The following is a 23,848-nucleotide window of genomic DNA, read 5'->3' as shown; positions in this document are numbered from 1 at the left end:
ATATATATATATATATATATATATATATAGTCTGAATAGAAATGAGAAAGGTTTATATATACTGTAAATAAGAAAGACTTAGAGTCCGTCTGCTGATCTGAAAAAGAGCCAAAGCTGTCAAAGAGTTGAGGGATCATCTTCAAAGTGCAATGCTGAAACAAATAATGCAAACAATAAAATGTAACTTCCAGGGCTTGAGATTAACGTAGTCCCGGGGACGGTAAAAAAAATGCACGTGACGAAATGAAATGCTCCCCGGGACAATGGCTTTTAACCATTGTTTTTCTTTTTCTTTTTATGTATTTATTAATTTTACATTTGATATTAAATGTCTTGGTTTTTCCTCCCTCTGAAAATACAATACAATAAAACAAATATATTTAATGATGTTTTTTTCATTATTTTAACAATAGGCTAATGTATATTACTTTATATAGACTCTACCAGAAACACAAGAAATGTGGACTGGATTTTTGAGTGATGTGGAATGGATTGGATACCGACGCACTAAAGGGGCTCTCTACCTTACGCTATGAAGTGAGGGGAAACTGAGTGAATAATGACAGGTTATATAATTATTTATTTAAACTCATATTCGGGCCACTTTATAATGAATATGTCGGCATGTATTTGAAAAAAAAAAAAAAAATTGTCCCCAAATTATTTAGGGGGGCTTAAGAATCTTTTAGGGGGGCTTGAGCCCCCCTAAAACAGGCCTAACAATGCCAATGAGGCATAAGGAACCTTTTTTGAGCAAAAAAAAAAAGGATATTTAATATGTTTATGTGAAATTTATTGAATATTCCAATTAATATATTTGTGTACAGAGAAGTTCCATGAATCCAGAGGTTGTTTATCCCGTCCTTGTTGAAATGGTCACGCAGCTGTGTGGTGACTCTGGAATAAGAATGTAACAATCAGATCACATGAAAACAGCCAAGACAATATAAGTCATACGGGAAAATGCATTGTTGACCATATGATTAGCCTGAGCGGCTAGGGGACACCAAAAAATGCATTAGAAAAGACAGATTGAAAATAATAATACAACTTTTTTTTTCCAGCGGACCAGATGTTGGACTTTGGTGGACCGTAACCGGCCCGCGGGCCGTAGTTTGGGGACCCCTTATCAAGTCGATACAAAAACGCTAAATAATTGTAATCCATTATCATTAGTATTTGATTAGCTACTGACGTACCACGACGTGACTCACATTTCGACATGTTACCATTGTAGCGCACTACAATGCCATGTCGCCTTACATTTTGAGGGATTCAACAATCATTTAGAAATAAATAATGTCTAATTACCTTTTCCTCCTCTTGCTTTGATGTCCATGAACTGAAACGTTGCACTTGATGATGCTGCAGTGTAAACTCGCAAGGTAACATTTGCTCCAGGCTGCTTGGCTGTCGGGAGGAGAAAGGCTGCACCTGTGTGGCCGCTCAGGTGCCGCGTCCTGCAGGGGCGACCCACGGCGGCAGCCCAACCCTTGTTGCATTGAAAGTGTTCTTATATTCTCCGCTGAAGCCCTCAAATTATGAAGTGGAGCTCCCGCCTCGGTTAAGCTACTTGTCGGCAGACATTTTGTCAACAACTTGGCTTTAAAAAAAAAAAAAAAAAAAAAAACTTGTCTGAAAAGGGGCGGGGATTATTGGTGACCGGAACCGGAATGCAACATCGCTCACACACACTAGTAAGATGCTCTTACACACACTGGTAAAATGCTCGCATACACACTGGTAAGATGCACTCATACACATAACTGAAATCTTTGCACACATACTACTGAAATTGTTGTCTCTCACACGGACGTGTAAAAAGCACACACACACACACACAGGTGAAATCCGTTTATACATACTAGTGAAAAATAATTCCAGGTGTGTGTGCGTGAGACAAAAACATTTCAGTAGTGTTTATAAGAGTGTTTCAGTAGTGTATGTAAGAATGTTTCAGTAGTGTTTATAAGAGTGTTTCAGTAGTGTATGTAACAATGTTTCAGTAGTGTTTATAAGAGTGTTTCAGTAGTGTATGTAAGAATGTTTCAGTAGTGTTTATAAGAGTGTTTCAGTAGTGTATGTAAGAATGTTTCAGTAGTGTTTATAAGAGTGTTTCAGTAGTGTTTATAAGAGTGTTTCAGTAGTATATGTAAGAGCATTTCAGTAGTGTTTATAAGAGCATTTCAGTAGTGTTTATAAGAGCGTTTCAGTAGTGTTTATAAAAGCATTTCAGTAGTGTATGTAAGAGTGTTTCAGTTGTGTTTATAAGAGTGTTTCAGTAGTGTTTATAAGAGCATTTCAGTAGTGTTTATAAGAGTGTTTCAGTAGTGTGTATAAAAGAAAAAGATTTCAGTTGTTTATGTGAGAGCATTTCAGTAGTGTATGTAAGAGGTAATTCTGAATAATGTCCCTAACGGCCCCTCATAGTTTTGCTCTATGAGCTCTACGCATGCGCCGATGCATCGGTGTTGCCGGACCCATCACTACTTTATATTGTTTAAACATGTTTGAAAGGGTATATTTGTATGATATGTGTCTTTTCAGTCAAGGCTTTATACACGATCAAGCTAATGCCACTGCCGATGTCGAATTAATGATTAATCACTCAGTGTATATTTCTGCTGAAATGTATATTTACTTTAGTTTCTGGGACTAGTTCAGTGTAGTCTGTTTAGTATTAAGGAAGGATAAGTGACTTTTGTTACTAAAGCAGTATAGGCCTACTGTATTGGGTGAATTTCTGTATTTACTTATTGAGACATCTTCCACTACTGTTACACTAAGTCTATTAATGCAAAGAAGATGAAAATCTACTTGATTGTTATTTGAATGTATATTTGTATAATAATACTGCAGTACAGTTCATGAATATGTGTGTCAATACTGTGTACTTGTATATGATTACAGACGTGAGCAGAACAAACTTTCTGTGTATCTGTTTACCCTAACATCTCCCTTCTCAGGGCGATTAAACTGGCAGCTGATTTTTATAGCAGAACCACTTTCAATTATTTTTAATATGTCAGTTAAAGACAAAACATTCCATCAGTTTGGAAATCTGCTTTTGTCCCCCCTTTATTAAAGGGAGGTGATCCAGCAGTTAATTCTAATTATAGGCCAATATCAAATGTATGTGTCTTATCAAACATTATGGAATCTCTTGTTTGTGATCAGTCGAAAGAGTTCCTCTATTCAAATACTGTCACGGCGTGGTCTCGAACCCTCATTTCTCCCGCGGCAAGATCCTCCAACACTCTGTCTGGGAGCATGCCAGGACATGCCCCCATACGCGCCGAACGCTTCACGCCCACGCTTCGCTGCAGCTGCAAATTGTCAGCGATCAGCGCACCTGGCAGCAATCAGGAGGACAGCATAAAGACCAGTCGCTCCTTGGAACCTATGCCGGAACGTCGTTAACTCTCAGTAGTAAGCATTACGTCTCTGGCTTCCCTCTTGTTGCCCTCGCCCTTGTTCTCCGTGTCCTTTTGTCTTTTTAACTCATGTCCTTTGTCTCCCTCGCAGTACCCGCCTTGTTCTGTGTGCTCGAGCGCTGTGCTTCGACCTCCATCCGGATTTTGGACTGCCCTCGACCTCCTGCCTGTACCGGGACTTCCTTTGTGTCTCGCCTCTTGGACTGACGAAGACTTCATCCATCACGCACGTACAACATCCTCTGGTATTATTTACACGGTTAATTCCACACTTAGTCCTGCAACCAACACGTAGAGTAGCATACACCTCCCACACAATCATCAAACGTTACAATAAACCTGGTAACCTGAGTTTCTTCGTGGTGTCGTCTCCTTCCACCCTTCACTAAAAAAAACAGTACTGTGCCTCACTTTTTATTGAACTCTCCAAAGCGTTTGACACTGTAGACCACACTATTTTAAAACGCAGGCTGTTTCTCATTGGACTGTCAGAACATACGGAAAGTATTTAGAAAACAGGACCCACAGTGTATTAAACACGAGGGCCTTTGTTCGGAATGTGTCACTGTTCATAAAGGGGTATCACAATTGGGTCACATGGTAATGCGGGAATCGTATTCCCAGGATGCAGACGGAACTCCAGAGGCAGTGTGCAGGTAAGACAATGCTTTATTGTCCATAAATCAGTCAGGAATATAAATAAACAGAGAAGCGTGCCGATTGCACGGGAAGCTATGGCAAAGCTAACGGAAAAGCTGAGCATAGAAAACACGAGCAAAGAAGCAAAAATCCTCAAATGTAACTGTTGCATGAAGCAAACAAGGTAGCCAGACTGAGTGTGGCGAAAAGCAGGAATAAGTAGCTGTCTGACTAGTGCCCAGGAGCAGGTAAGCATCCCAAACACTAAGGTGACACTAATCAGCACCCTTGGAAACCAAGAACACACAACCCCAGGGGTGCTGAAACAGAACTAATGGAGTCTTTGACTAAACAAAACATGATCCGGGAAACAAATCATGACAGATCCCCCCTTAAGGACAGATCCAAGATGTCCCCAGAAAAAAAAACTAAGAAAAAGTTCAAAAGTCATGGTAAGGCAGGGGAGGACTTGGTGGTGGGTCACCAGGCTAAGTGTCCCCGAATCCACCGGGGACGAGTCAGGTGGCCGCGGTGACTCGAACGCCGCTGCAGCATGTGAGGCGGGCGACCACGGAACGGCCGTCAACAAGGCCAAGTGGCGCCAGAACCTCAGCAGCCGATGAGTCCTACGCCCAAGTCCTGGGCGTCGCTGCTGTTGGCGCAAAGAGCGTCCATGAATTGGCCACTGAGGGAGCCACATGCGGAAACCTGATGGTTACTTGTGCGGCATGCCAGCTGGAGGTCGCGGTGGCGACGATGCTGGAGACGAAGACGGTGCCGTGGGACGGCCCGCCGGAGAGGAGGATAAAGATCGATGCTTTTTTTATCTGTGCTAGATTATGGTGATCTTTTTTTATATGAATGCTACTTGTTCCTGTCTTCAGATGGTCGACTCTGTTTACCATTCTTCTTTGAGGTTCATCACAAACTGTATAGCCATGACTGTGACTTGTACTCTCTGTCCACTAGGAGACAGTGTAAATCGCTACACTTTTATTTACAAGGCTCTTCTGGGACTATTGCCCGATTATATTTGTACATTAATTACTCGGAGATCCAACGATCAGATGTTCCTCTCTGTCCTTTTGCTCGCACTGAGCTGGGGAAAAAGCTTTTGTCTATATAACTCCTTGTGCTTGGAACATGCTACAAACAGACTGGAAACTGACTGAATGTGTATCCTTAAATGCTTTTTAATCTAAAATTAGAGCATTTAAAGGAGCCTTGGTTATCTGTAACGGTTTTACTTGATGTCCACCCTGTCATTTTAATGTGTAATGTGAATGTGATATGTGTAAGTTTGCTGCCTCTTGGCCTGGACTCCCTTGAAAAAGAGGTTTTTAATCTCAATGAGATTGTTTCCTGGTTAATAAAAGTTAAATAAACAAAAAAAAAAACAGTCCTGTGTGGCCTGCTAAAGTCGAGGTAATTACAAGCAGAGACACTCAGAAGCAGTATGGAGAATATAGCAATGGAAGACCACAAACATAACAAATGTAAGAAATTAAACACCCTTTTAAAGACAGAACAAAACAGTCTGTTCAAATACTGTACGACCAGTTTATTGTTTAATGATTAAGTCAACATTTGCAATGCAGTTATCGCTTAATGGAAATGATAAGTGTGGACTCCGGTTAATATGTTCAACCAATTTATTGTGTAATGATTAAGTCAACATTTGCAATACATTTATTTCTTAATGGAAATGATAAGTGTGGGCTACCCGGATAACACCATTTATTTGAGGGATTGTTTTGAAAGGCAACAAACAGAGAAATAGATGGAAAATTGCGTGCGTGACTTCATTAGGCACAGCTTGATCTTCAAATGATAAAAACCACATCCAAGATATTGACAAAAATAATAATGCCTATACTTAACGTTTGCAACTGCAGCAAGTGATACAGAAAGTATGTGTTTTTGTATACATATATCGAGATGAACCCCTTGTTGTAGCTGTGAGTGCACATTCATCACTTGTGTGACAGCTTTTTTCTTGGGCACAAGAGCATGAGAGCTTCCCTTTATTTTTGCAGAAATAGCAAAAGAGCTCAATAATGCCCGGAAAAACACTAGCAATTTCAGGCTAAATTTAAACCCACATCCGTGTGGCTTTTTGGGGATCAATGGTGCACACAGAATGGAGAAGGTCCAGAGATAAAAGTGTAGAAGGAACGGCACCATTTGTGCGCTAAACATCACATTAAATTGTCTAATCAAATGTACTGTCCTCTAAAGAGAGCTGATTTCATTCAGTCTGCACTTTGCCGCTTTAAAGCCATTCCATTCCTTCAATCGAACATTGTGACGGCGCTGTGTGACTTTAATGGAGCCCCCGTGTGTGTAATCATCTGCTGTAGCTCGATTGTAAATGATTTTCAGGCATCGGCTGGGGACTGGATTTTAGCAGCGGAGTCGTCTTGTTGTCAGGATGAAGCTAAAATCCCAGTGGACAGGAATGGAACTCAAAGAGACAAATATTGTCAGCAGAGAGTGGGGAAAAGCTTGACGGAGTGACAGTGATTCAGGTGAGGGATGGTGGGGGTGGGGGGTAGACTGGAGCGAGGCCGCGATCCATTTTAATGAAGCCCTCAGTGACTTTGACAAGGTGACACTGGTGGGAGAGTGACACAGGCTTACTCCTACAAGCCTGATGGTCCCAGAGTGCACTGATACGTCTTGTCAACATACTCACCGTCGCTTGTTATAAGACACCAGCCTCTTGTTCTTTTTAAACCTTTGAAATAGTACCTTTAAAAAGGTCTCGTGTTGTAATAATTCATTCAATTAATCAATCAATCAAAGTTTACTTATAAAGCACTAAACTAGGAGCGTCTCAAAGGGCTGCACAAGCCACAATGACATCCTCGGCTCAGATCCCACATCAGGGCAAGAAAAAACTCAACCCAATGGGATGACAAATAGAAACCTTGAAGGGGACCGCAGATGTAGGGACCCCCCCCCTGGGCGACCGGTGCAATGCCCCCCTCTACCACGAAGTAGAGGGGGGCAGAGCAGAAAATAAATGGCAGATCAACTGGTCTAAAAGGGGGGGGGGGGTCTATTTAAAGGCTAGAGCAGGGGTCGGCAACCTTTACCAGTCAAAGAGCCATTTTGACCAGTTTCACAAATTAAAGAAAACAATGGGAGCCACAAAAATCTTTTGAAATTAAAAATGAAATAACACTGAATACACAGTTTTTTTTCTTGATTTGTGCTATGTACAAACCAAGGGTCTCAGACACGCGGCCCACACCTTAATATGAAAATTGAATATTAGTGTGGCCCGCGGGTTTTACATGATTGGCGCTTGACAGCGTCATACTTGTCAAACTTCCAGATTTTTCCGGCAGACTACGAAATTCAAGGCAACTTTTCTTTCGAACGTGCCGTGATGGTACAGCATTTAGCACCCACTACAACCAGCGTGCCGGCCCGGCCCGGCCCAGCCACACGTTGTGTGGGTTTCAACTTGCTCACATAAGTGACAGCAAGGCATACTTGCTCAACAACCACACAGGTTACACTGACGGTGGCGGTATAAAAAACTTTAACACTCTTACAAATAATGCGCCACACTGTGAACCCACACCAAACAAGAATGACAAACACATTTTGGGAGAACATCTGCACCGTAACACAACATAAACACAACAGAACAAATACCCAGAATCCCATGCAGCCCTAACTCTTCCGGGCTACATTATACAGCCCCCCTACCACCAAACCCCGCCCACCTCAACCGACGTAGCCCGGAAGAGTCAGGGCTGCATGGGATTCTGGGTATTTGTTCTGTTGTGTATATGTTGTGTTAAGGTGCAGATATTCTCCCGAAATGTGTTTGTCATTCTTGTTTGGTTTTGGTTCAAAGTGTGGCGCATCATTAGTAAGAGTGTTAAGGTTGTTTTATATGGCCAGTGTAACCTGTGTGGCTGTTGACCAAGTATGCCTTGCTGTCACTTACGTGTGCAAGCAGAAGACGCATATAACAAGAGGCTGGGCTGGCACGCTGTTAATACAGATTGTAGAGGGCGCTAAATGCTGTACCATCATGGCACGCCCTTATTATTGTTGTAAGGGTGAATATTAATCCCGGGAGTTTTCTGCGAGAGGCACCGAAATCCGTATGCAACTGAGCCGCATCAGAGTGATCAAAGAGCCGCATGCGGCTCCGGAGCCGCGGGTTGCCGACCCCTGGGCTAGAGTATACAATTGAGTTTTAAGATGGGACTTAAATGCTTCCACTGAGGTAGCAAAAAGTTGTTTTAATTTTTTTTACAAATTTTAAAAAAGACCCACAGGTGCCACTGTAGTGTATTGGAAGTGTGTTGTACAACATATAGTCTTGATGCTGGAATTTAGACAATTTACCTGTACAGTACTACCTCAGTTTACAAACTTAATTGGTTCTGTGATGGAGCTCAAAACATTTGTATATCAAATCAATAATGGAAAAAAAAGCTGATTTTAGGAAAAGCAAATACAAAAAACTGGTAAAAGTAACGAACTGCATGGACAGATAATTTTACTTGTTAAGACATCTTAAATTAAGATTTGTATATCTAGAAATTAGCAGGAGTTTTAAGATAGAAATAAGTATTTTATTTTGAAAACGGGCATTATTCATCTTGCAATTCTTTTTTTTTTTTTTTCTTTAGTTTATTTCGAACATGAACACACTTACAGTATAATACATCACACAATTTCATATCATTTCTCTTTACATCATGTCCGAAAAGGAGTAGGAAGAAGCAAAGCTTATTTAATCCTACCCCTTTCCCATTTCAGAGCGTTTACAAATACATATGTTCATTTACTGACTTCTTTTTGTAACACGATGACATCAGTGAATGATTAACACAGCAGTTCTTGTTATAGATAATTAAGTCAGTCATGATAAAAATACTTAAACCTTATTGAAATACCTTCAATAAGGTTGAAGGTATTTCTCATAATTGTTCTTCTTTGTACTTTGTAAGCACTATTAATTTGAACAACCTCTCAAACTGGATCATATTAGTACATTGTTTAACTTCTTTACTTAATCTATTCCATAATTTAATTCCACATACTGATGCTAGAGGTTTTTAGTGTCCTATGAGCATATACATGTTTTAAATTAGTTTTTCCTCAGTTATATTTCTCCTCTTTAGTTGAGAAGAATTGTTGTACATTTTTGGGTAGCAGGTTATAGTTTGCTTTGTACATCATTTTAGCTGTTTGCAATTTTAACAAATCATTGAACTTCAATATTTTTGACTAAATAAATAAAGGGTTTGTATGTTCTCTATATCCAACATTATGTATCAATCTAATTGATATTTTTTGTAAATTCTTAATTTAAGCATCTGTTGCAGAATCTTTAAACAAGATTTTCTGTGTGGGGGGAAAAAACTAAATATCTTATTTGAATAGTTATTTTTTTAATTTTTAAACTAGAAGAGAACAATATGATTATTCATGCTGAAATTAGGATTAGTTAATGACTAAAAATAAGTAAATAGCTCTAAAACTAGGGAAACTTCTAGATTTTTTTTTTTTAATCTTAGCAAAAGATTTTAAACCTAACTAAAATAAATACACGCTGTTAGAAAAGCCACTATTGTGCAATGAGCGGGTCATGCTGCCGTTTTCTGAGCCCAACAAGGATTCTTGCGCTTGACCGATAGCCACCATCTGCTTTTTTTTGGCAGATTCTGAGGTTGAGCTAATTATCGCAGAGCCTGTCCATGGATGCCAAAGTCTTTCAACAGCCTTTTGGTTGATGAAGCCACTAAACTTCCGAATCCCACTTCAGCTCGTTAGACTTTGGCCTTCCATCCTCGCTGCTGCGCGTCTGCTGTCAGATCTGTGAAGCACCATTTCTTGTGTTTATAGGCCTCTGCGGTTAAGTCCTCCTTTCTGCTCTATGATGTTGACTGTCTTTACTGACCAGGTGTGGCCTAAGGGTGGTGGTTGCATTCTCAATTGGAAACAGTTGCAGGATCTGTCAATCCCGGGCCATGGTTAGCTGTCCAGCTTCTGGTTTGGTAGACGGATAGTTGGGCTTTTCCTGCCTCTCTCGGATAAATGTTGGTGCATTCCGTACAATTGACCACTAAATGGTAACACCCGAATACGTTTTTCAACTTGTTTAAGTCGGGGTCCACTTAAATTGATTCATGATACAGATATACTGTATACTATCAGATATACTATCATCATAATACAGTCATCACACAAGATAATCATCAGGGTGTATACTTTGAATTATTTACATTATTTACAATTCGGGGTGTGGAGGGGGGTGGGGGGGGGTTAGGTTTGGTCGTTATCATCAGTCATCAACAATTGAGAACAGAGAAATGGATATTGAAACAGTGTAGGTCTGACTTGGTAGGATATGTACAGCAAGTAGTGGACATAGAGAGAGAGAGAGAGATCAGAAGGCATAAGAAAAATATCTGCATTTGATTGTTTACATTTGATTATTAACAACAATCCAGGGAGGGTGTTAGTTTAGGGTTGCCTGGAGGTGTACTTTTATTGCGGTTTTGAAGGAGGATAGAGATGCCCTTTCTTTTATACCCGTTGGGAGCGCATTCCACATTGATGTGGCATAGAAAGAGAATGAGTTAAGACCTTTGTTAGATCGGAAGGGTTTAACGTGGTTAATAGAGCTTCCCCTGGTGTTGTGGTTATGGCGGTCATTTAGTAGTTTGACATGTACTTCGGTATCAGGGAGGTGTAGCGGAATTTATAGACTAGGCTCATGGTGAAGGTTGTTTTATTATTATATATAATATGTTCATGTAATAACATTGTGACAATTGGTTTGAATCGAGAATTATGTTGAAACGAGAATCGATTCTGAATGGAATCATGACACCAAGAATCAGAATCAAATTGACTTGTGTGTTGTCGTAAGAGTCCCAGTCCTATGACTAAGTATTATGCTATCTAGGCATTATTATATATATGTACTCTTCTGCCGCAAACATATCAATGTATTTTTTTTTTTTGTACACTTTTAATAATTTATGAGAGTATGTTCATAACCACGGAACATCGTAACACGGAATGCTTTAACACAATGACTACCTGTATATGTCAGGTATCAGCTACAACAACGTAACACTGGGGAAAAACTAAATTATTGAAAGTTTGCAGAGCTTCATTTTAATAAAGTTTAAAAGATTCCTTTCTATTGAAGTATACTACTTTATTTACCAAGAATGGAGCATACTGTATACTGAAGCTACATATGAACAGACGCACACGGCAAAGTAACCATTGACTTCTCGTAAGGAGAATGTGCTATTAGTGACATATGGTCAAGAGCTATACCGTATTTTTTTAACCATAGGGCGCAGCGCATTATAAGGCGCACTGCCGATGAGCGAGTCTATTTTCATACAAAAGGCGCACTGGATTCTTAGGCCCATTAAAAGGGGTCAGATTAAGATTTTTTTTCTAAATTGAAAACACTTCCTTGTGGTCTACATAACATGTAATGGTGGTTCTTTGGACAAAATGTTTGCATAGATTATGTTTTACAGATCATCTTCAAGTCGTTTTCTGACCTTCGCTTCAGAATGTGCCGTTATGTGGGCGCTCATATTTACGTGGCTCACCTTCGACAGCGTCTTCTCCCCGTCATCTTTGTTGTAGCGGTGTAGCGTGCAAGGACGGGAGACTAAAAAGGGTCATAAGATGGAGCTGACTGTTTTAATGACATTCAGACTTTACTTAAATCAATAACGGAGCAGTATCTCCTCATCCGTGTCTCACTAGTGCGACAATAACGCCGGAAATGTTCCGGAACTCTCAAAAAACTAAAGTTCCGTGGGTGAATTCTGTAGACCCACTACACCAGTAGTTTTTAGCGCTTCCTTGGCCAGTCTACTGACAGATATAAGTTAGAACTTTACACTACTTTATATTGCAAATGGCAACAGCGGAGAATGAATGCCTCATAACAAGAAGATAGAGAAAACGAAGAAGCTCATCAACTACGGCGTCGGCACGGGCTACAATGGCTGACTTATGCAGATCCAAAATACACATCAGCAGGTACCAGAAGGTAAGAAATGTTTTGTATAATATTGTGAAACAAAATGCCAGGTAATATGTCTCCTAATAAGGGCCATTTTGAGGTCCTTATACACAAACCATAATAAAACCTGTGTGTTGAAGCAGAGTACGTCTGACTATGGTAGCCGTAATGCTCCGACATTCCATCAAGTGGTGAGGCTATATATTTGACCAAAGTCGTACTAAACATTTTTGAGTGCTGTGTGTAATGTTCTATATTTGTCAATGGAACATTTAAAGTTTTAGTGTTTACTGCCGTCATCTTGCAGTCTACACATATCTCTTATGTGTGACTGCCATCTGCTGGTCGCACTTATCATTAAACCATGTACCAAATAAAATAGCTTCAATGTACGGAATAACCAGAATTATTCCGTACATTAGCCGCACCGGGCAAATTGTCGATTTTGAGAAAATGAAAGGATTTTAAGTAAGGCTTATAGTCCAATTTGGGTAGTCATCAGTCAAGTCTGACACACCACTTGTTCTCGCTGTAACTACAGTTTATCCAGTAGGTGTGCTATGAGCCATGTCTTTCCTGTCTTGCCATGTTGTAGTTGCAATGCCTCTTTGTTTAATACCTCTCATATCACGATCAATGTAAAGGCAGGAATGATCTGAGCTTGATATACATTGAAAGGTAACTCCCCCATGTGGTAGTCTGATGACTCATTGTGTCAAGTGTCCAAATACTATCAGATGTGCAGCAAAGCCTGCTGGCTCATCAGTGGCGGTATCATGTCCATGAGAAAGGAAGGATTTTTCTTTACGGATCTTCAAAAGAAAACATTTGTGTGACCCTTTTTTCAAAAGTGGAGCAAACAAGTGAGGAGATGATAGATTTTTCTCACATTTAGTGCTCATAAAAACATCTAGAGACACTTACAGTCGTGGTCAAAAGTTTACATACACTTGTAAAGAACATAATGTCATGGCTGTCTTGAGTTTCCAATAATTTCTACAACTCTTATTTTTTTGTGATAGAGTGATTGGAGCACATACTTGTTGGTCACAAAAAACATTCATGAAGTTTGGTTCTTTTATAAATTTATTATGGGTCTACTGAAAATGTGACCAAATCTGCTGGGTCAAAAGTATACATACAGCAATGTTAATATTTGGTTACATGTCCCTTGGCAAGTTTCACTGCAATAAGGCGCTTTTGTTAACCACCACAAGCTTCTGGCAAGCTTCTGGTTGAATTTTTGACCACTCCTCTTAACAAAATTGGTGCAGTTCAGCTAAATTTGTTGGTTTTCTGACATGGCCTTGTTTCTTCAGCATTGTCCACACGTTTAAGTCAGGACTTTGAGAAGGCCATTCTAAAACCTTAATTCTAGCCTGATTTAGCCATTCCTTTACCACTTTTGACGTGTGTTTGGGGTCATTGTCCTGTTGGAACACCCAACTGCGCCCAAGACCCAACCTCCTAGCTGATGATTTTAGGTTGTCCTGAAGAATTTGGTGATAAACCTCCTTTTTTATTGTCCCATTTGCTCTCTGTAAAGCACCAGTTCCATTGGCAGCTAAACAGGCCCAGAGCATAATACTACCACCATCATGCTTGACAGTAGGTGTGGTGTTCCTGGGATTAAAGGCCTCACCTTTTCTCTTTCAAACATATTGCTGGGTATTGTGGCCAAACAGCTCAATTTTTGTTTAATCTGACCACATAACTTTCCTCCAGGAGGTCTTATCTTTGTCCATGTGATGTCAAATGTCTTTGTCCATGTGATGTCAAATATTAATATTGCTGTATTTTTACTTTTCACCCAGCAGATTTGGTCACATTTTCTGTAGACCCATAATAAATTCATTAAAGAACCACATTTCATGAATGTTTTTTGTGACAAACAAGTATGTGCTCCAATCACTCTATCACAAAAAAACAAGAGTTGTAGAAATTATTGGAAACTCAATACAGCCATGACATTATGTTCTTTACAAGTGTATGTAAACCTGTGACCACGACTGTACATGTCTGCTAGAAAAACAGCAATTAAAAAAAAAAAAAAACTTTTTAGGACCTAAAAGGTTTTTTGTTTGCATCCTTTCCTCTTTTATTTCAATAAAATCATATCCTCTCAAGAAAGCAGTGGTTGTCATGTGAATCGACTCTTGTGGACGTTTAAATGAGATCTGAGGAATGGAAAAAAGGCAAAGAAAAGAAGCGGCTCGGGGTAGGGGGTGGAAGGGCATTTTTCCAGACAGACTTTGATCCATCACTTTAGCTCTGAACCTGAGCTGCTTGACAAAGCAAAAGGATTGAGATTCCTTCTCAGGCGTCCGCTGTGGTTGGAGAGAAGCATAACTAACAAGGCTGATCTGTGTCTAAATTGCTTTGCAAAGCACACGGAACAATGAAGACGAGGCTGATGGCACAATGTGGTTGCAGCTCTCGAGGAGGCGTGGGCAGAGAGTGAAGAGCGGAAACGAGAGGAGAGATCGAGTATAGGAACTTATGTACTTTCGAGTAAAACCAGTAAAATCCTTCCATCACTATAATATCAATTCGCAATCTGCAAGCTTTGCAAAAGATTTCAAAAACTAACAAATAACCAATGATCTTTTCTGATCTAAGCATCTTGTCGTCAGTTTAGATGAATCACCGATCGTAAATAATATAACCTTACTACCTCCATTTCGAATAGAGTGGAGACTATTTGTCACAACCAATCTGTTGTACCAATCTTATTTTCCATGCGATCCCTTCTGGTAATGAAGTACCAAAAAAACATGATTTAGCAACGATAAACACAAACACAGACACAGCCTTAGTATTTATTGTGCCAGTCCTGTGTGTGCTGACCGCTGATGGTCAGCTCCCTTGAAGAGTAGTCGCTTTTCTCTGCCCTTGAAGGTCACTAAAAAACTTATTTTCCCATTATGAACTTTTGCAGACTTTTACAAAAACCCAATTATAACATGAAACATCAAGACTCCTTGAGGTTGTTTTTTTTCTTCAACCCCCATCTTACTGACCTTCAAGAAGTTTGTGATAATACAGAGCATATTCTTACAGGCACAAATCGTGTCTGAACTTCACAGATGGACAATTAGTATGTTTACTTTCATTGTGCTTCTTCTGCATAACTACAGCTAGGCAATGGCAGCTACTTTTAGTCTCTCAATAAATGTTATTAGGTGCGACAGCCAAACGACTCTCACGATCAAGCAGTACGGTTTTACACAGTAATTGTCTTTGGAATGGCAGGCTTTTACTACGTTGTATCATGTTTGATCAATAGTGTCAAAATTGTGACTGGGTGGATGTTTGCGCCTCCTCAGTGACGATTGCTCTGAGACTGCAAGGGAAGCTCAGCTTCCCCTAAAATGTAAAATAAAGAAAAAAAGGTGCTCAAATATGTACTTTCGTGTTTAGACTTAGACTAGACTTAGACTTCCTTTTTATTGTCATTCAAATTTGAACTTTACAGCACAGATAAGAACAACATTTTGTTACATAAGCTCATGGTAGTGCAGAATAAAAAAGCAATAAGGTGCATATATAAATAAATAAATATATATAAATATATATATTTAAAATAAATAAATATATATAAATAAATAACTAGATTACTGTACGGATAAATATATTGTACTTTTTCACATGCGTCCACGTTTATGGATGTATGTTATATTGTCTTTTTTATTCCAGCGAGTTAATCCATTTTGGGGGGAGTTGAAGGGATAATTTAATTATGATGCGTTCAAGAGTCTTACGGCTTGAGGGAAGAAGCTGTTACAGAACCTGGAGGTTCTGCTTCGGAGGCTGCGGAACCTCTTTCTAGAGTCCAGCAGTGAAAACAGTCCTTGGTGGGGGTGGGAGGATTCTTTGCAGATTTTCTGAGCCCTGGTCAGGCAGCGGCTTTTTGCGATCTCCTGGATAGGAGGAAGAGGAGTCCTGATGATCTTTTCCGCCGTCCTCACCACTCTCTGGAGAGACTTCCAGTCTGAGGCATTGCAGGCTCCAGTCCAGACAGAGATGCTGTTGGTCAGCAGGCTCTCTATAGTGCCTCTGTAGAATGTGGTGAGAACGGGGGGAGGGAGCTGTGCTCTTTTCATCCCACGCAAAAAGTGCATGCGCTGCTGAGCTCTTTTTATAAGAGCTCCGGTGTGGCTGAATTGGCTGAATATGCACTATAATGCATTCAACTTTTGTTGTTTTGTTTGCTTTACTTTCAAGATGCCGTTCATGCTCTGCTTTGCTGGGCTCTTTTTTTTTCTTTCTTTCGCCTGTCTATATTAAGAAGAAAACATACCTTTTTGCTTCTTATTTCTGAAGCGGATCATTGATGCATGTCCCCATCGAAAAAAATGCATCTGCACAACTGCGACGAGACAGGATTATGCAGTCTAAACACACAATCAGGATCATTTTATTGTATTATTTTGTAAAAAAAAAAGGGTAAAAAAAAAAGTTCTATGTAATGCGCGCTCGGGTATAATGCAATCAGAATTAATGGACTCCAACGACTGTCGAGTTGTGCATTTCAACTAAGTCAGGAAAGTAAAACACAAAAATGGCATTGGGTGCCCGCCAGTGCCACGAAAAAATAGGTAGACAAAGTTGCAAACACATATTCTAGCTAAGCGGAAGGTTGAAGGAATCGATACACAACAAAATACAAAGTAGCAAAATGAATACTTCTCAAGTCCAGGCAGGGAAAGTAGCGGGGAAAATGTTGGCGTAGTCTGATGTGCAGGAATTGACATCAGGGATAGAACCAGCAATCACAGGTGAGTGCAATGAGCTGATATGGTGAGCTGGTAATTGCCAACAGGTGTGCTTAGAGCTCAACCTTCCTCTCGCATCAAGCCACCAGAGGAAGAGATAGAGAAGAGCCAGTAAAATCAGGCAAGAAGTACAAGAATGTAACAGTACCCACCACAAACCCTCTCCCCACTTAACAAAAGCTACTGAGCGGATTACCCCGTTTTTTCCGGAAAAACTACAGTAAAACTGAGTAACTAGATCTGGATCAAGGATGATAAACCAAGTAACCCATAGGGTTCAATATGATGTCGGTCCACCTTTTGCAGCTATTACATCTACAACTCTTCTGTGAAGGCTGTCCACAAGGTTGCGGAGTGTGTTTATAGGAATTTTCCACCATTCTTCCAAAAGCGCATTGGTGAGGTCACACACTGATGTTTGTCGAGAAGACCTGGCCCTCAGTCTTCGTTCTAATTCATCCCAAAGGTGTTCTATCGGGTTCAGGTCAGGACTCTGTGCAGGCCAGTCAAGTTTATCCACACCAGACTCTGTCATCTATGTCTTTATAGACCTTGCTTTGTGCACTGGTGCACAGTCATGTTGGAAGAGGAAGGGGCCCGCTCCAAACTGTTCCCATAAGATTGGGAGCATGGGATTGTCCAAAATGTTTTGGTATCCTGGAGCATTCAAAGTTAATTTCACTGGAACTAAGGTGCCAAAGCCCAACTCCCGAAAAACAACCCCACGCCATAATTCCTCCTGCACCAAATTTCCCACTCGGCACAATGCAGTCTGAAATGTAGCGTTCTCTTGGCAACCTCCAAACCCAGACTCGTCCATCAGATTGCCAGATGTAAAAGCGTGATTCATCACTCCAGAGAAAGCGTCTTCACTATTCTAGAGTCCAGTGGTGACGTGCTTTACACCACTGGATCCGACGCTTTGCATTGGACTTGGTGATGTATGGCTTAGATGCAGCTGCTCAGTCATGAAAACACATTGCATGAAGCTCTCTGCGTACTGTACGTGGGCTAATTGGAAGTTCACATGAAGTTTGGAGTTCTGTAGCAACTGACTGTGCAGAAAGCCTTTGCACTATGCGCTTCAGCATCCGCTGACCCCTCTCTGTCAGTTTACGTGGCCTACCACTTGGTGGCTGAGTTGCTGTTGTTCACAAACTATTCCATTTTTTTAAAATACATTTCACGACTGGATTTGTTGCACAGGTGGCATCCTATGACAGTTCCACACTGGAAATTACTGAGAGCGGCCCATTCTTTCACAAATGTTTGTAGAAACAGTCTCCATGCCTAAGTGCTTGATTTTATACACCTGTGGCCGGGCCAAGTGATTAGGACACCTGATTCTGATCATTTGGATAGGTGGTGTTGCGTTTGGACCAGTTGTTCCTCCCAAGGAATTCAAGTTGCTGGCCACTCCCAAGCTCTTTTATGACACGTAAAGCTGAGTAGAAGAACCACCAGAGACAGAATAGGTATTTTGTAATTTTATTTCCAAAGCCTTGGAAATAGAATGAGACCAGTCCAGCATAGAACATTCAATCGCGCAGCTAAGATGGTCTGATCTAAAATATGAAAACCTTCTGTTCTATAAAGTGTCTCTCCCTCCCACCCTCGTTGTCTCTCTTTCCAGCCCAAACACAAGCCCATTGTCCTCCTCAGCTGGACACAGGAACAGATAAGGAAAATGAGTATCTGTCCTCCTTACATTCCTAAAGTGACAATTAAAAGATAACAAATAAAGAACACTAGCTGTTTTGTACTATGACTATGGTTTAAAAGAAGTAACACACAAATATGGATATATCTAATTATCTGCCTCCGTCAGTGGCCAAAAACTTTTGGCAATATAGTGTATGTGTTGGAGTTTGGATGAATCTGTATGTAGTGGTAAGTCTTTGGTAAACAGCCTCACCACATTAAGTAGAAACAGTTACATTACAGTCACATTAAGAAAATGTGTAAAACCCTGAAGGCAAACCTAGGCTGTTTTAAGATTATTAGACACTGCTTAACTCTTAGCTGTGCTTTTACTTTTATGAATGCAATGATTCTTTCACACATATCTTATGGCTTAACTACATGGTCCCAGGCACACCAGTCATCAATCGAGACCATTGAGTGTCTTTATAACCGCACCTTGAAAGTTCTAGACAAGAAGAGTATACGATATCATCATTGCCAAATTTTAACCAAATACAATATTTTAAGTTTTACCAATTTTATTTTGTTAGACACAGTCAAACTGGTTTTTAAATGCTTGGATAACTCTGCTCCCCAATTGCTCTGCAAGGCAATTACAAGACTGCAAAGTGGTACCAGATCTACCACCCGAGCAATGTCAAAAGGCAACTGTTGTGTTCCATTTCTTAGGACATCTTTTGCCCAGACTGCCTTTTCAATAAAAGGACCACAACTATGGAACTCTTTACCGGACACTTTGAAAAGTATACCTGCATTTGTCACTTTCAAAAAACAAACAAAATTATGGCTAGTTGAGTAACAATCGTGATCCCATGTTTAGTTTTTACTCATTTTTACTAATTGGTTTTTATCTAGTCTGCACTTTGTCTGTGTTATTATTATTATTGGCTTTTATCTAGTTTGCACTTTGTCTATATTATTACTATTATCATTATTATCGACTCATTCTATTTTTTATTTTCCTATTTTAATGATGTTGGATCTGTGTTGTTGTTGTTGTTGGGGACAAGTGTTGTAAATTAGCTTTGGCTACAAACACTGTGATGTATACATTGGATAACTGTTTCAGATGTCTATGTTTTTGTATCTGTCCCTATTTCAAATAAACCTCTATAATAATAATAATAACCTGTATTCGGCTCCGGGAACTCTGTGACAATTAGCCAATGCCTAATTGCGCTAAGAGGTGGGGGACAGTGCAGCTCTGGAATTGTGCCAGGCCAGGCAAGCGGGAATGCAGGCGGTTGAAAACCGTAAGCAGGTTTTTGATGGTAGACACAGTGTATGGTGGCTTCCAGGTCTTGGTTGGCCCACTCCGTCTGGCCAGTCGGATGGTAGCCGGAAGAGAGACTAGCCGTTTTATAAATGGGCGCGATTGTAAATGGGCCAAAAAATACAAACTACATTTATACTAACAAGAAGCTAACAACCAAACGCAAAGTTCACTGAGTTTATACCCGTGTTGTTGTGCAACAACTCTTGTGATGGGATTTGACTCTCCTGCGTTTAGCCATTTAGGCTAAATGTCAAACTTACCATATTGCCCTTCATTACGCGGTGTTCTGCCTCATTTCCTCCCAGGGAAAAAGTTCCTGACTCGACAACACACGAGCCTGCATTCCGCTCTGCAGATAAACTATGCAGACGCTTTTTGCTAAAACATTTTTTTATTTGCTTCGAGAAGAGAACAACTCCTTCTTTCTTGATTTATCACCTCAGTAAACAAAGTTAATAAGCTTTTGGTCCCAGATGCTGATTTCATGACTTGTGGAGCAGGGCAACATTTATTGTCTAGTGTTGTGCTCCCATTTGGAGAAGAATAGACTCCAGGACAAACACTTCCAGTATTTAGTTGGGGAAGTATTTGATCAATGATGGCTTTGAAAGTTTTCCCTCTTACAAAAATATGAACAGTAACCCAGAGAGACAGAATGTATAAGGAATCCACAAAAAATACATTAAATACAATTATAAACAAATGTGTATTTGAAACATATAATTATTTGATCTCCCACAAACCAGCAAGCAATCTGATTCCCACAGACCAGTTTCTGTATACCGTACATGGAAAATAGTCCTAATCTCAACTTTTGATGGGCCCTATTCTCATATTTTCTTTGCGCTTAATTGTTTTTTTTATGTTATTTTATTGGTTTATTTTATTTTAAGTTACTCATATTCTCCCATCCATCCTGCAAATGCGGCCACCCTGCGTATGAAAGGCACAAGTACGTAAGTCGTAAATTATGGCGGACTCATATACTTGTATACAGTTTTCGACCTTCAAGGTACTCAAATTTTCGGGTTTTGTTGGGACTCCTGATGAGGTTTTTGGACTTTTCCCATAATTACAGGACCAGTAAAGCACAGTTTGAAAGACAGATTTTAAATTTATTCTGGGTAAGGGTCCCCCCGATGACATTTTAGCGGAATTTTTTTTTCGGGTTTTGGCGGGACTCCCGATGAGGTTTTAAGATGTCTCCTACAACTCTAGGACCAGTATTGTTCCGTTGAAGCAAGACATATTTTTTTTTATTTTAGGGTAAGGGTCCTCCCTTACGACATTTGAGTGGAATTTTTTTGGGGGGGTTTTGTCGGGACTCCCAACGAGGTCTTGAGACAACTCCCACAACTCCAGGACCAGTGTTGGTCCGTTGAATCAAGACAGTTTTAAAACATTTTTGGGTAAGAGTCCCCCCTTATTAAATTTAGGGAAAAAAGATTTTGGAAAAATATTTATTTCCTGCCATTTTCGGGTTTTGTCGGGAGTCCTGTGAGGTTTTGAGACGTCTCCCACAACTCCAGGACCAGTATTGTTCCGTTGAATCAAGACAATTTAAAAACATTTTGGGGGTAAAGACGATATTTTAGAAAAATATTCATTTCTGCTATTTTTGGGTTTTGTCGGTACTCCCAGCGAGGCTTTGAGACGTCTCCCACAACTCCAGGACTTGTATTGTTCCGTTGAATCAAGACTGTTTTAAGGATTTTTTTGGTAAGGGTCCCCCTAACAACATTTTGGCGCTAAAAATATTTGGAAAAATATTGAATTTCTGCCATTTTCGGGTTTTGTCAGGACTCTCGATGAGATTTTGAGACGTCTCCCACAACTCCAGGACCAGTATTGTTCTGTTGAAGCAAGACAGCATTTTAAATTTTTTGGGACATTTTAGCGGAAAAACGTTTTGGAAATATAACATGTTTCTGCCATTTTCGAGTATTCAGTTAAAACAAGCAAGACCAATTTTTCTTACAACATTTTAGTGGAAAAAATCTTTGGAAAAAAATAAATTTTCTGCCATTTTCTAGTTTTGTCGGGACTCCCGATGAGGTTTTGAGACATCTCCTACAACTCCAGGATCAATATTGTTCCGTTGAAGCAAGACCGTTTTTAAAATGTTTTGGGGGAAAATACAAATTTTCTGCCATTTTCGGGTTTTGTCGGGACTCCCAACAAGGTTTTGAGACACCTCCCACAACTCCAGGACCAGTATGGTTCCTCAGAATCAAGACCGTTTATTACATTTCCCCTCTTACAACATTTTAGCGAAAAAAATATTTTTGGGTTTTGAGACGTCTCCTACAACTGCAACACCAGCATTGTGCCGTGGAAGAAAGACAGTTTTTAACATTTTGGGTAAGGGTCCCACCTTACAACATTTTAGCAAATTTTTAAAATTAATTTAATTAATTTTCTGCCATTTATGGGGTTTTCTCGGGACTCCCAACAAGGTTTTGAAACGTTCCCCACAAATCCAGGACCAGTATTGTTCCGTTGAAGAAAGACATTTTTTTTGCCTGTTTTTGGAACTTCCAATGAGGTTTTGAGACATCTCCCACAACTCCAGGACCAGTATTGTGATGTTGAAGCAAGACAGTTTTTAAAATGTTTTACGTAAGGGTCCCCCCTTGCGACATTTAAACAAAAAAAGTGGAAGAAAATTATGAATTTTCTGCTATTTTCAGGTTTTGTCTGCACTCCCAATGAGGTTTTGAGACATCTTCCACAACTCCAGGACCAGTATTATACCTTTGCAGAAAGACAGTTTTAATTTTTTTTGGGTAAGGGTTCTGTCTTACCACATTTTAGGGAAAAAAAGTTTTAAAAAAATACTTATTTTCTGCCATTGTCGGGTTTTGTGGGATCTCCCGATGAGGTTTTCGGGACGTCTCCCACATTTACAGGACCAGTACTGTGCCTTTTAATACAGACAGTTTTTAAAAATGTTTGGGTAAGGATCCCCCCTTATGTCATTTTAACAAAAAAACGTTTTGGAAAAATAAGATTTTTCTGCCATTTTCAGGTTTTGTCGGGACTCCCGATGAGGTTTTGAGATGTCTCTTACAACTACAGGCTGTTGAAGCAAGACCATTTTATTTTTTATTTTTTATTTTTGGGTAAGGGTCCCCCTTTACGACAAACTACAACTTCACATTGTGGTGTGAAAATAGAAGAAACTGAATTATTTGACAAATCGGACTAATTTAGAACATAGAAACGTACTGACTGAAAACGTTACAGATAAGGCAGCACAAATCTTCAATGATTACTTTCAAACTAGTAAAAATAACATTTATATCAATGGCTGTCATCTGTGTCAGTAAAAACATTCTCATTTCACCCTAAAAGAATTCCACTTCCAAGTAGAGAAAACATGTTACAGTAAATTGTATATGATTTTTATGTTACACACACACACACACACACACACACACACACACACACACACACACACACACACACACACACACACACACACACACACAATGTGGTAGTAGTCCTGGAAACATTAAAACAATAGCTACTAAGTAAATCACAAGTTACTCACAAGTTACTCAATACTTACTCTTACTCAAGTAAATATTTTGATGACTACTTTTTACTTTTACTTGAATTATTCTATTCTAATGTAACGGTACTCTTACTTGAGTACAATTTTTGAGTATTTCCACCCACCTCTGGTGTTACTTCAAATTTAGAGTGCCATAAATTAACTTAATGTTTTGAGATAAGCGTTGTCTTGCTTTAAGTTGCAAGAAAAAATCAGATTTACTAGCATCTCTGCTATTAGTTGGCGTGGCAAATGTCAAAATGAGCCGTGTAAGATCCGCTTAAAACATCTGGTCTTACTTGTTGGGATAATCTTATCTAGAGATGGACATAACTTTGTTTTCCAACCGCGGGACTGAAGAAAGAAGGACAGTACTGAGAAGTAGAAGTGTCACCAACTTGGAAAATTAATTCAAGCATATCACTGCTA

This window comes from Nerophis lumbriciformis, linkage group LG05 (assembly GCF_033978685.3).
Source record: "Nerophis lumbriciformis linkage group LG05, RoL_Nlum_v2.1, whole genome shotgun sequence".
Taxonomy (NCBI): domain Eukaryota; kingdom Metazoa; phylum Chordata; class Actinopteri; order Syngnathiformes; family Syngnathidae; genus Nerophis; species Nerophis lumbriciformis.
Note: the sequence above shows the minus strand (reverse complement) of the source record.